Source organism: Triticum aestivum, chromosome 3B (genome assembly GCF_018294505.1).
Source record: "Triticum aestivum cultivar Chinese Spring chromosome 3B, IWGSC CS RefSeq v2.1, whole genome shotgun sequence".
In the NCBI taxonomy this organism is placed as follows: Eukaryota; Viridiplantae; Streptophyta; class Magnoliopsida; order Poales; family Poaceae; genus Triticum; species Triticum aestivum.
In genome coordinates this window covers 575,487,905-575,499,202 of record NC_057801.1, presented here as the reverse complement: position 1 = coordinate 575,499,202, position 11,298 = coordinate 575,487,905, and positions in this window count along the sequence as shown.

Genomic DNA, 11,298 nt, shown 5'->3' with positions numbered 1-11,298 from the left:
GCCACCCCATCAAGGTCGTCTCAGCCTACCCCTTGGAGAGGGTGCTCCGGAGCCCCAACACCACTAGAAGGGTCACCAAATGGAACATCGAGCTGCTGGCATTCTAGATGGAGTTCAGCATAACCAGAGTCATCAAGGGTGCGGCCCTTGCCGACTTTGTGGCAGAATGGACTGGCTCCCCTAGCCGAGAAGTGGGCAAGGATTGTTCTCTCATGCCAGGAGACAAGGCGCTAGACGACTGGGTCGTGTACTTCAATGGTGCGTTTGCACGCCAAGGCATGGGGGTTGGAGCCGTGCTCGTCTCACCTACCCAGGACAAGTTCTACTATGCCGTGCAACTCTGCTTCCAGCATGGCGAGAAGGTCTCCAACAACATCACTATGATGAGGGCTTGATCGCCGGCCTCAAGGCTGCGGCGGCTCTGGGGGTCAGGCTCCTCACCATCAGGGGTGACTCCCAGCTCCTCGTGAATTTCTCCAACAAGGCGTACAAGCCAAAGGACGAGCACATGGAGGCATACCTTGAGGAGGTATGCAAAATTGAGAAACAATCCTTAGGCTTGGAATTGCAGCACGTACCACATGACATGAACAAGGAGGCGGACGACATCGCCAAAAGGGCATCCCAGCGCCACCCTCAGGATGCTGGCATCTTCGAGTAATGACTCTTCAAGCCGTCAGCAGCTCCCCCCCACTGTGGGGCCGGTGCTATCTCGGGAGGAATTGCCCCTGGCACCCACCTCGGGCGCCCCAGCCTATGGCCCGACCTCAGGAGTCCGTCTTCTCCTCATGCTCGAGCCTCTGGAGGGGTGCTGGACTGAGGAATTCATGGTGTACCTCCTTCGAGGCACCCTACCAGAGAAGGAGGAAGACGCAGAATGGGTGGCACGCCAATCCATCGTGTATTGCATCCGGGATGGTGAGCTCTACCGGAGGTGCCCAAACGATGTTTCCCTATGACGCATCTCCAAGGAACAGGGGTGCGAGCTGCTGGCCGACATACAAGGTGGGGATTGTGGGCATCACTCCTCATCGCGCACCCTCGTGGGCAAGGCGTTCCATAGCGGATTCTACTGTCCCACGACGCTCAATGATGCCACTGAATTGGTAAGATCTTGTGAGGCCTGTCAGTTCCATACCAAGTAGATCCACCAGCCCGCCTAAGGCCTCCAGACCATCCCGCTCTCGTGGCCATTTGCAGTCTAGGGATTAGACATCCTGGGCCCATTCCCTCGAGCTCGCGGGGGCTACCACCACCTCTAGGTCACCATCGACAAGTTCATCAAGTGGGTGGAGGTGGAAGCCGTCCACACCATTCCAGCTGGCTCGGCCGTCAAGTTCATCAAGGGCCTCATGAGCCGTTTCGGAGTTCCCAACCACATCATCACCTACAATGGCTCTCAGTTCACGAGGAACCTTTTTACAACATATTATGCTAACCTTGGGACACAGATGTGCTATGCTTCAGTGGTGCACCCGCGAAGCAATGGCTAGGCCGAGCGCGCCAACATAGATGTCCTGAGGGGCCTCAAGGCAAGGAGCTTCAAGAAAAACTCAAGGCCTGCCGCAGGGGCTGGCTCGATGAGCTCCAGTCCATGTTGTGGTCCATCCGCACCACTGCGACCAAGCCCATGGGCGAGACTCCGTTCTTCCTCATCTATGGAGCCGAGGCAGTCCTCCCTCACAAGGTCAAGCATCGCTCGCCATGGGTTTTGGTGTTCGATGAGGTGCGCCAGGACACCTCGAGGGAGATGGACCTCGTGCTGAGAGAGGAATGCCACCGCCAAGCCTTGCTCGTAGCGATGTACCAGCAGGCGCTATGGCGATATCACTGCTGTAGCATTCGCTCCAGGACCCTCGAGGTGGGTGACCTCATCCTGAGGTGGGTGCTCTCTAGGGAGGGGCTTCACAAGCTCTCGCCCATGTGGAATGGCCCATCAGGATCACCCATGTCTCTAGGCCTCGCGCTGTGTGCCTGGAGACACAGGACGGTGTCCCCATCCAGAACGCCTAGAACATCCAGCACCTCCGGAAATTCTACCCATGACCAAGGCCATGCGCCTGTGAAGATCTCCGTTCGTGACACTCTCACGTAATAATGAGTTGGGCCTGTACACGCCCCAGAGTCTCTTGAGCGCCATCCCTGGGCCTCACGGGGGCTCTCACCCATGTCCTAGTGGAGGCCCCATGCTCCATGCTGGTGGGAATACAAGAAGACTATGGTAGGTGTCGGACGCGGTTGTTCTTTTGCTTGCTTTCTGTAGCTGATTTGCAACTTCTTGAATGGAATTTGGAGTTTTTCGCGTCTCCTTTTGAGGGCTGGGAATTTTCTTCTCCTTGCATCATTCGCTCTCTCAGATCTTGCCTCGGGGGGGGGGGGGACAGTTGCCCGTCGCTCCTCCTCGCGCATCTAGCGCACGGGGGCTGGACAGGTGTGTGTGCTCGGGCCCACCCGAGAACACACCTCGCAAAGCCTTAGTTCCCTAGCCTTTTGGCGTCTTCGTCCTTACACGATGCTCTCAAACGAGCTCACGAGCACGACGCCTCTGGAGATTTTCTAATCCTACGGCTACAGAGTACCCCCTGAGGCTCAGCGACTTCCGAGCCTCCTCGCGGCAAGGCGCAGTCTCATGGTAGGGGAGTGCACTGCAAGAACACCAAGCTAAGTCACCCGGCCGCAACCAACAAGCAACGCGGGTATTGCAATGCAACATAAAAACGATAACATAACGGCGCAAGCGCCGTAATTCATTACATGCCCCAGCAGGGCCTTCTACTTCTTTTTGCAGTAGGAAGAAAGAAGCAAAAACAAGCCGGCTCCTGAGGCCCGGCTCCAGCAGCGCTCGGGCTCATTCGAAGTCCTCCTCCTCTTTCACCGGGGCATGGAAGCGACGCGGCTCGTCTCCCTCCCCAGTCTAAGCCCGGTGACGCGACAGCTTGCCGTAGTCGCCGTCGCTGGTGCTCTTCCCGAAGGAGGAGCCACTGCTGCTGGAGGCGGCATGACCATTGCCAACAGCAAGCTCATCATTGGTGGAGTCACCACCCCTACGACCATCGTTGTCGTCACCATCATCATCGTTGCTATCGCTTTCCGGGTAGCACCCCACACGCAGGCCGTCTTCCCCGAATACCCTCACATTGAAGGTCGCAACGATGTCGTACCTGAAGTGGAGGGTGCACCTCCCGTGCAGGCCCCACGCACAGGAGAACGGTTGCAAGCCGTGGTTTAGGAACACGTTGCCGGCGGTGGTGACCTCGACCTCCTCCCATGAGGCCTTGATGCTGTAGCCGTCGGCCTGCAGCCAGAGACTACCGGGCCCCCTGGCTGGCAGCATGGCTGCTAAGAAGTGCAAAAGCTAGAACTAGATGTCCGCGGGCCTCTCCGACCACATGACGAACTCCGAGGGTACATCTGCTGGGTGGGAGCACGGCCGCGGTGGCCGGACGGTCACCACGCGCCTCCCTCTGTTGGCAGGGTTGCCCCGTCCACGACAACTCCCACCGCGGGAGGAGGCGCTGCCGTAGCTGCCCGAGGTGGCGCCACCCCTCGAAGGGGTGCGCCCGAGCCCACGGGAAGCCACTACCGGCGTCATGATGTGCTTGTGGGGGCATCCGCGGCCTCTCTTGGGAGGCGTCGAGTGTGGCCCTCCTTGGGGGCTTTTCCCTTCTCTGCGGCGGAAAACCTTCTCATTGGTGCCATGGAGACTTCGACAAGACAAGGGATGAAGAGGAAGAAGGAGAAGCAAGCAGCGAGAAGATGAAGATGAGCAGGGTGCTCCACCCCCGCTTCCATTTATAGCCGAAGGGAGGCCAACCGCCAGCCTCCCACGATTCCAAGTAATGATGTTTTTTTCTGCATGTAGCAGGCAGCCGTCAAGCCGAATAGTTACCAAGGAAGCATGGGGAAGCGGACACGCCCACGTCCCATCAAGTACCACACGTCAACTTGGTGTGCAGGCGATTGGGGCCCGCGACGCTTTGCCCTTGCCCCTTGGCTTCGCCTCAAAGCCAAGTCCGAGCGCGCCTTGGGCCCGGGGGCTACTGTCAGTGTTCTAGGAACCAGGGTACCCAGACTTGCCTGCCTGCGGCCCACAACATGGGTCCATCAACGGCTTGGTGCGGCCCATCTTCAGCATCAACAAGACAAGACCCTCGCGAGGGGCCAAGCCTTGCAAGGCGGACGACACCAAAACCTCCAGAGGGAGCGGCCTCCCCAGGCGGCCTCCTGAGAAGCGGAGATTCCTATGCATGCACTCACCTCATGAGGTTGAGGTGATCTAATCCATGATGACCAAGGCCAGGCGGGCGCCAGCGGGCGCAAAGCAGCACGTTTCCTCTTTGGTGCTAAGGAGGCAAGCGCAGGCGCGGGGTCCCGAGGAATCAGGCAAAGGTTTCCATTCCCGTGCAACGAGACCAAAACCGCCAAGACAACAGGACGGATGTCATCGCCGAGCCCACTATCCACGACCAGAATCTTTGCAGGCGAACTCAACCTTTCGTCAGGATAAGATGTACTACTTGTCTCCCTTCGAACTCTGCCATTGTGGGATCCCTTCCCGCCTTCATTTTGGAGGAAGAGGACTGAGGCCACTATAAATATGGCTGAGCCACCACCGTAGGAGGGATCCGGGATCTGGAACCTGAACTCTCACTAGTCCATGTTGCGCTGCTCCTTGAGCGCCTGCCATTTCTAGCCGTACATGTTTTGCATCTCCTTGATGCATGTTGCCACAGACTCCAGAAAGGACAGGTGCATAACTGCGCTGACGGAGTAGGGGCTGATGGCCCCATAGGTGTTCGTGTTCCACCACGATATCTTTGGCAGGGGGGAGATCATGTAGCACAAAGAGCAGAAGCTGTGGAGTAGCACATCAATGATGACATGGGTAGTTTTTACCAAGATTCGGGTCGCCGCGAGGCATAAAACCCTATTCGTGCTTTGGTGGATTGATGGAAGTACCATGGTGGAGGCATAATGCTCTAGCCTGAGAAGGTTCCTTCGGGGAGAGCATCTATGTGCGTATGGTGCACGAGGGTCCGAATCCTTTCTAAGGTTGCCACAACCCTCCTGTTATAGGTTAAGGGGTTACCACAAAGGAAAAATAGTCATTATCCAGCAATTAGATAGCTAACAGTTGTCGAATTTTGGGTTCCACAAACCCTTGAGAGGTTCGACCTCTGGGGTGCATGTGAAGAACTCAACCCCAGTCTGCCCACTCGCCAATCTCACAGCCTAACACGATGAACTCATAGGAAAGGGTACACAACGGTTTACCCAGGTTTAGGCCACCTTGCGGTGTAAAACCCTACTCCTGCTTTGTGGTGGATTTGCCTCGAATGGCTGAGCATGAACTAGTACAGTGGAGGACAACCTTAGGAGGTGTGTTCTTGAGCTCGGGCAACCTGGTGAGGGTGGAATGGATTCGATCCGATCCCTCTGTCTCTCCTTGTGTTCCTTTTGTACCCTCCTCTACGGTGGTGGCTAGGTCCTATTTATAGTGGCCTTGGTCCTCTTCCTAAAATGAAGACGGGACGGGATCCCACAACAGCCAAATTTGAAGGGAGGCAACTAGTACATCTTATCCTGGCGAAAGTGGTCTTCGCCTGCAAAAGCCTCTGGTTGTGCCGTCGTGGTGGGCTGAGTGATGACCTCCGTCCTGCCGTGTTGGTGGTCTTGGTCTTGTTGCACGGGAGTGGAAACCTTTGGCTGATTCCTCGGGACTCCACGCCTACGCTTGCCCCCTTAGCACCAAAGAGGAAACTGGTACACTGTGCCTGTTGGCGCCCGCCTGGCCTTGGTCCTCACGGCTCACGTCATCCGAACCTCACGAGGTGAGCCTTGCATAGAAATCTTTGCTCCTCGGGAGCCAGCCTAAGGAGGCTGCTCCCTTTGGAGGTCTTGGTGTCGTCCGCCTCGCGAGGGTCCTAAGTTGTTGATGTTGAAGCTGGGCCGTACTGGGCCGTCAATGGAGCCACGTCATGGGCCGTAGGCAGGAAAGTCTGGTACCCCCATTCCTAGAATGCCGACAGTAGCCCTCGAGCCCAAGGTGCGCTCGGACTTGGCTTCGAGGCGAAGCCAACGGGCAAGTGCGGAGCGCCACGGGCCCTAACCGCTTGCGGCCTTGGGCGACACATGGCGATTGATGGGACGTGGGCGTCTCCGCTTCCCCATGCTGCCTCGGCAACCGTTCGACTTAACGAGTCCCTGCTGCATGTAGGAGAGCCATCATTGCGTGGGATCGTGGTGGCCAGCGGTTGGCCTCCCTCCGGCTATAAATTAGGGGAGGGGCAGAGCCCCCCTCGCTCATCTGTTATCTCCATCTTCTCGTTCCCCCTTCCTTCTTCTTCTCCGTCTTGCCACATTTGCATAGGCCATGGCGCCGACAAGGAGGTTCACCGCTGCCGAGAAGGATAAGGCCCCCAAGGAAGGGCCAGTTTCGCCGCCGCCCAAGAGGGGCCGCGGCCGTCCCTGTAAGCATGCTGCGACCCCGGCGGCAGCTTCCAGGGGGCACATGCACACTTCTCCAGGGGTTGGCATCTCTCTTGGCAGCCATGGCAGTGCTTCTTCTCATGGTGGGGGCCGCCGTGAACAGGGCAGCCCCCGCGATGAGGGGAGGCACGCCATGGTCGCTCGACCTCCTTGGTCGTGCTTCCCCTTGGTGGATGTGCTCCCGGAGTTTATCGTGTGGTCGGAGAAGCCCGCCAGCACCTTGCTCCAGCTTCCACGCTTCTTCGTCGGTGAGCTACCGGCCACGGGGCTTGACGACCTCTAGCTGCAGGCTGACGGCTATTGCAGCAGGGCCTCGTGGGTCGGGGTCGAGGTCACTGCGGTAGGCAGTGTGGTCTTAACCTGTGGTTGGCAGGCGTTTGCCTGCGCCAGTGGTCGGAGCGGGAGGTGCACCCTCCACTTAAAGTACGACGGCCTCGCGACCCTCTCCATGAGGGTGTTCAAGGAGGACGGCCACCATGCGGGGTGCTGCAGACGGCAGTGGCGACGATGAGCTTGGTCTTGATGACGGTGACAAGGGTGAGCTTTCCCTTGACGACAGTCGCGCTTCCTCCAGCAGTGGCAGCTCCTCTTCGAGCAAGAGCAACGGCAGCGGAGGCTACGACCAACCTCCATGCCACCGACTTCGCATCAGGGAAGGTAACGGGTCATGTCGCCGCCACGCTCCGTTGAAGCAAGAGGAGGGCCCGAACTGAGCCCGGGGCTGCCGATCCTGGCTTCAGGAGCTGTTGTAGTCATGCAGGGCGCTTCTATTTAACCTTTCCTTTCTCCTGCATTTGAAAAAGTAGAGTGCCCGTTGGGATGTGTAATGAACTATGGCAGTTATGCCATTATGCTATGCTTATTATTTTGATGTTATGTCGTGATGTGTGTATTCTGAGTGGGTGCGAATAGGGTAACTTAGCTTGATACGCTCGCGGCAGCTTCCCACCTCGCGAGGGCGCGACTCTTGATATTTGGCGGAGCCCCCCTTCCTGATGACTCGGAGCCGTCGGTCTCAGGAAATGCTTTAGAGCTGCTGCGGGGTTGTTAAAAATCTTGACGGGGCATCTCATTCCTCCTTGCGCGAGCCCCCTGTCGTGGGTTAGCTATGGCTCAGTGCACTGCATCGCGCTGCCCGGGGGGCACAGACATAAGAGGGTGCGCCTACCCACGAGCTCAATTGAGGGCGTCTCCCGAGGATTAAGAAGGCCGAAGCACTGGGGCAACGGGGTTTCGGCGAGGTGTGCTTGTGTGCGGGTTAACCCAAGAGCGCACGACTGCATAGCCCCCACGCGCGGGATGCGCGAGGAGGAGCGACGAGCAACTGCCGCTCTTCGCTGGCCAAGACTGAGAACGAGGGAAGCGAGAGGAGAGAAAACCCAACTTCGGCAAATCAAAATGCGAAAACTCCAAATTCCATTAAGAAACTGCGAACCAACTACAGAAACCAAGCAAAAGAACAGCTGCGTCCGGCACCTACTCTAGTCTTCTCACCAGCGCGGAGCTAAGTGCTGCCACTAGGACGTGGGAGGGAGCCCCCGTGAGGCCCGTGGGTGACACTCAGAAGACTCCGGGGAGTGTACAGCCCCACTCATTATTACGTGAGAGCGTCACGAGCGGAGACCTTCATAGGCATGAGCCTTGCTTCATGGGTAGAACTTACGGAGGTGCTGGATGTTCCAGGCGTTCTGGATGGGGATCCCGTCCTGTGTCTCCAGGCGCATGGCGCCAGGCCTGGAGACACAGGCGATCCTAAACATGCCCTCCCACATGGGTGAGAGCACCCTGCTCAAGATGAGATCACCCACCTCTAGCATCCTGGGGCGGGCGCTGCAGTAGTGGTACCGCCGTAGCGCCTGCTGGTATCTTGCCGCTTGGAGCGAGGCTTGACAATGGCATTCCTCCCCCAGCACGAGATCCATCCCCGCGTGGCGTCCTGGCATACCTCATCAAACGCCAAGACCTATGTGGAGCGATGCTTGACCTCATGAGGGAGAACCGCTTCAGCTCCGTAGATGAGGAAGAACGAGGTCTCGCTCATCGGCTTGGTTGCAGTGGTGCGAATGGACCGCAACACGGACTGGAGCTCATCGAACCAACCCCTGTCGTAGGCCTCGAGCTTCTTCTTGAAGGTCCTTGCCTTGAGGCCTCTCAATACCTCTGCATTGGTGCGCTCGTCCTAGCCATTGCTCATGGGATGTGCCACCGAAGCGTAGGATATCTGCGTTCCAAGGTTAGCACAGTATGTTTTGAAAAGGTTGTTGGTGAACTGCAAGCCATTGTCAGTGACGATGCGATTAGGAACCCCAAACTGGCTCACGAGGCCCTTGATGAACTTGGCGGCCAAGTTGGTCGGGATGGTGCGGATAGCTTCTACCTCTGCCCACTTGGTGAACTTGTCGATGGCGACATAGAGGTAGCGGTAGCCCCCAGGCGCTCGAGGGAATGGTCCCAAGATATCCAGCCCCCAGACTACGAATGTCCATGTGAGTGGGATGGTCTGGAGGCCCTGAGAAGGCTGATGGATCTGCTTGGCATGGAATTGGCAGGCTTCACAGAATTTCACCAGCTCAGTGGCGTCATTGACTGACATGGGCTAGTAGAACCCACTGCAGAACGCCTTGCCCATGAGGGTGCATGATGAAGAGTGATGTCTGCAGTCCCCAGCATGTATGTCGGCCAGCAGCTCGCGCCCCTGCTCCCTGGAGATGCATCGCAAAGAAACATCATTGGGCCGCTTACGGTATAGCTCACCGTCCTGGATGCAGTATGCGGTGGCCTGAAGAGCCACGCGCTCGACATCTTCCTCCTTCTCCAGCAGGGTCCCCTGAAGCAAGTACACCATGAACTCCTCGGTCCAGCACCCCTCCTGAGGCTCGAGCGCGAGGAGCAGACGGGCCCCCGAGGAAGGGCCGCAAGCTGGGGCGCCTGTCGCAGGGGCTCGGGGAAGATCCTCTTGAGGTGGTGCTGATTCCACAGCGACGAGGGCTGCCGATGGCTTGAAGAGCCGCTCCTCGAAGATGCCCGGCTCCCGAGGCAGCCGTTGGGACGCCCTCTTGGTGATGTTGTCCGCCTCCTTGTTCGTGCCTCGTGGCACGTGCTACAATTCCAAGCCCAAAAATAGTTTTCCCATTTTGTGTACCTCCTCCAGGCATGCTTCCATGTGCTCGTCCTTCGGTGTGTACTCTTTGTTGAAGAAGTTGACGAGGAGCTGGGAGTCACCCCTGATGGTGATACGCTTCACTCCTAACGCCGCCGCAGCTATGAGACCGGCAATCAGGCCCTCATATTCCATGATGTTGTTGGAGGCCTTTTCACCCTGCTGGAAGAAGAGTTGTATCGCATAGTAGAGCTTGTCCTTAGTGGGTGAAATGTGCACTGCTCCAGCCCCTGCGCCCTGGCGCACGAACACACCGTCGAAGTACATGATCCATCCGTCTGGTGCCTCATCTCTGGGCAGGAGGGAACGGTCCTCACACACTTCACGGTCTGAGATGTCGGTCCACACTGCCATGAAATCTGTGAGTGTCACGCCCTTGATGACCCTGGTGGTGCTGAACTCCAGCTAGAATGCCTGGAGGTCGATGTTCCACTCTGTGACCTTTCTGGCAGCGTTAGGGCTCCGGAGCACCCTCTCCAGCGGGTAGGCTGAGATGACCTTGACGGGGTGGCCATGGAAGTAATGGTGCAGCTTCCGGGAGGCGATGAGGAGCGCGAGCAAGAGCTTTTGTGGCATGGGGTAGCGTGCCCGCGCCTCTCGCAGCACCATGCTGACGAAGTAGACCGGGTGCTCGACGAGGGAGGAGGCGTTGGTGAGGTCTTGTATCTCTTGAGTGTGCTGGACTTCAGGGGTCTTGTCATTTGTCGCATCAGCCGCGGCCTCGTGAGCCCCATCCTCAAGAGCCCTGTTGGATGGGAGCTCGGCCGGGGCCTCGGGAGCGATATTGACTGGCGGGGCCGCTGAGGCCTCAGGAGCGCCATCATGGGGCTGTAGCATCCCGCTTGGCGATGAGGCGCCCGCCAGGGGCCCTCGACCGGGTGCTCTTCCCTTAGCGCCACCAGCACCGCGCTGGCAGAGTGAGGCATGGCGGCCAGGTAGAGCACCAAGGGTTCGAGGGAATGCGGTGCCACCATCACCGATGGGCTGGTGAGGTATCTCTTGAGGTCTTGGAAAGTCGCGTCAGCTTGAGGGTCCACTCGAACGGCCCCTTCCTTTTCATCATCTTGAAGAACAGGAGGGTGCACTCCCCCAACTTGGAAATGAAATGCCCCAGCGAGGTCACACAGCCTGCCAGCTTCTGCATCACCTTGAGAGTTTGTGGTGGGCTCATATCTTCTATGGCCTTGAATTTCTCCGGGTTGGCCTTGATCCCCCTATGCGACACCAGGAACCCAGCAGCTTGCCGAAGGGGACGCCAAACACGCACTTCTCTGGGTTGAGCCGCAGGTCCACCTTGCGCAGACTGACAAATGTTTCTTCAGGTCCCTAATGAGGGTCCTTGCCTCCTGAGACTTCACCACCATGTCGTCGACATAAGCTTAAGCGTTCCTCCCGAGCTGTTGGCCCAAAGCGATGTGCATTAGCCGCTAAAAGGTTGCTCCAGCATTACGTAGCCTGAACGACATGCAGGTGTAGCAGTACGCCCCGCATGGGGCCAGGAAAGTCGTCTTCTCCACATCTTCCACAGCCATCTTGATTTGGTGATAGCCTAAGAAGGCATCCAAAAAGCACAGTAGATCGCACTCGGCGGTGGAGTCGACGATCTGGTCGATGCGCGGGAGCGGAAGGGGTCTTGAGGGCAAGCCTTG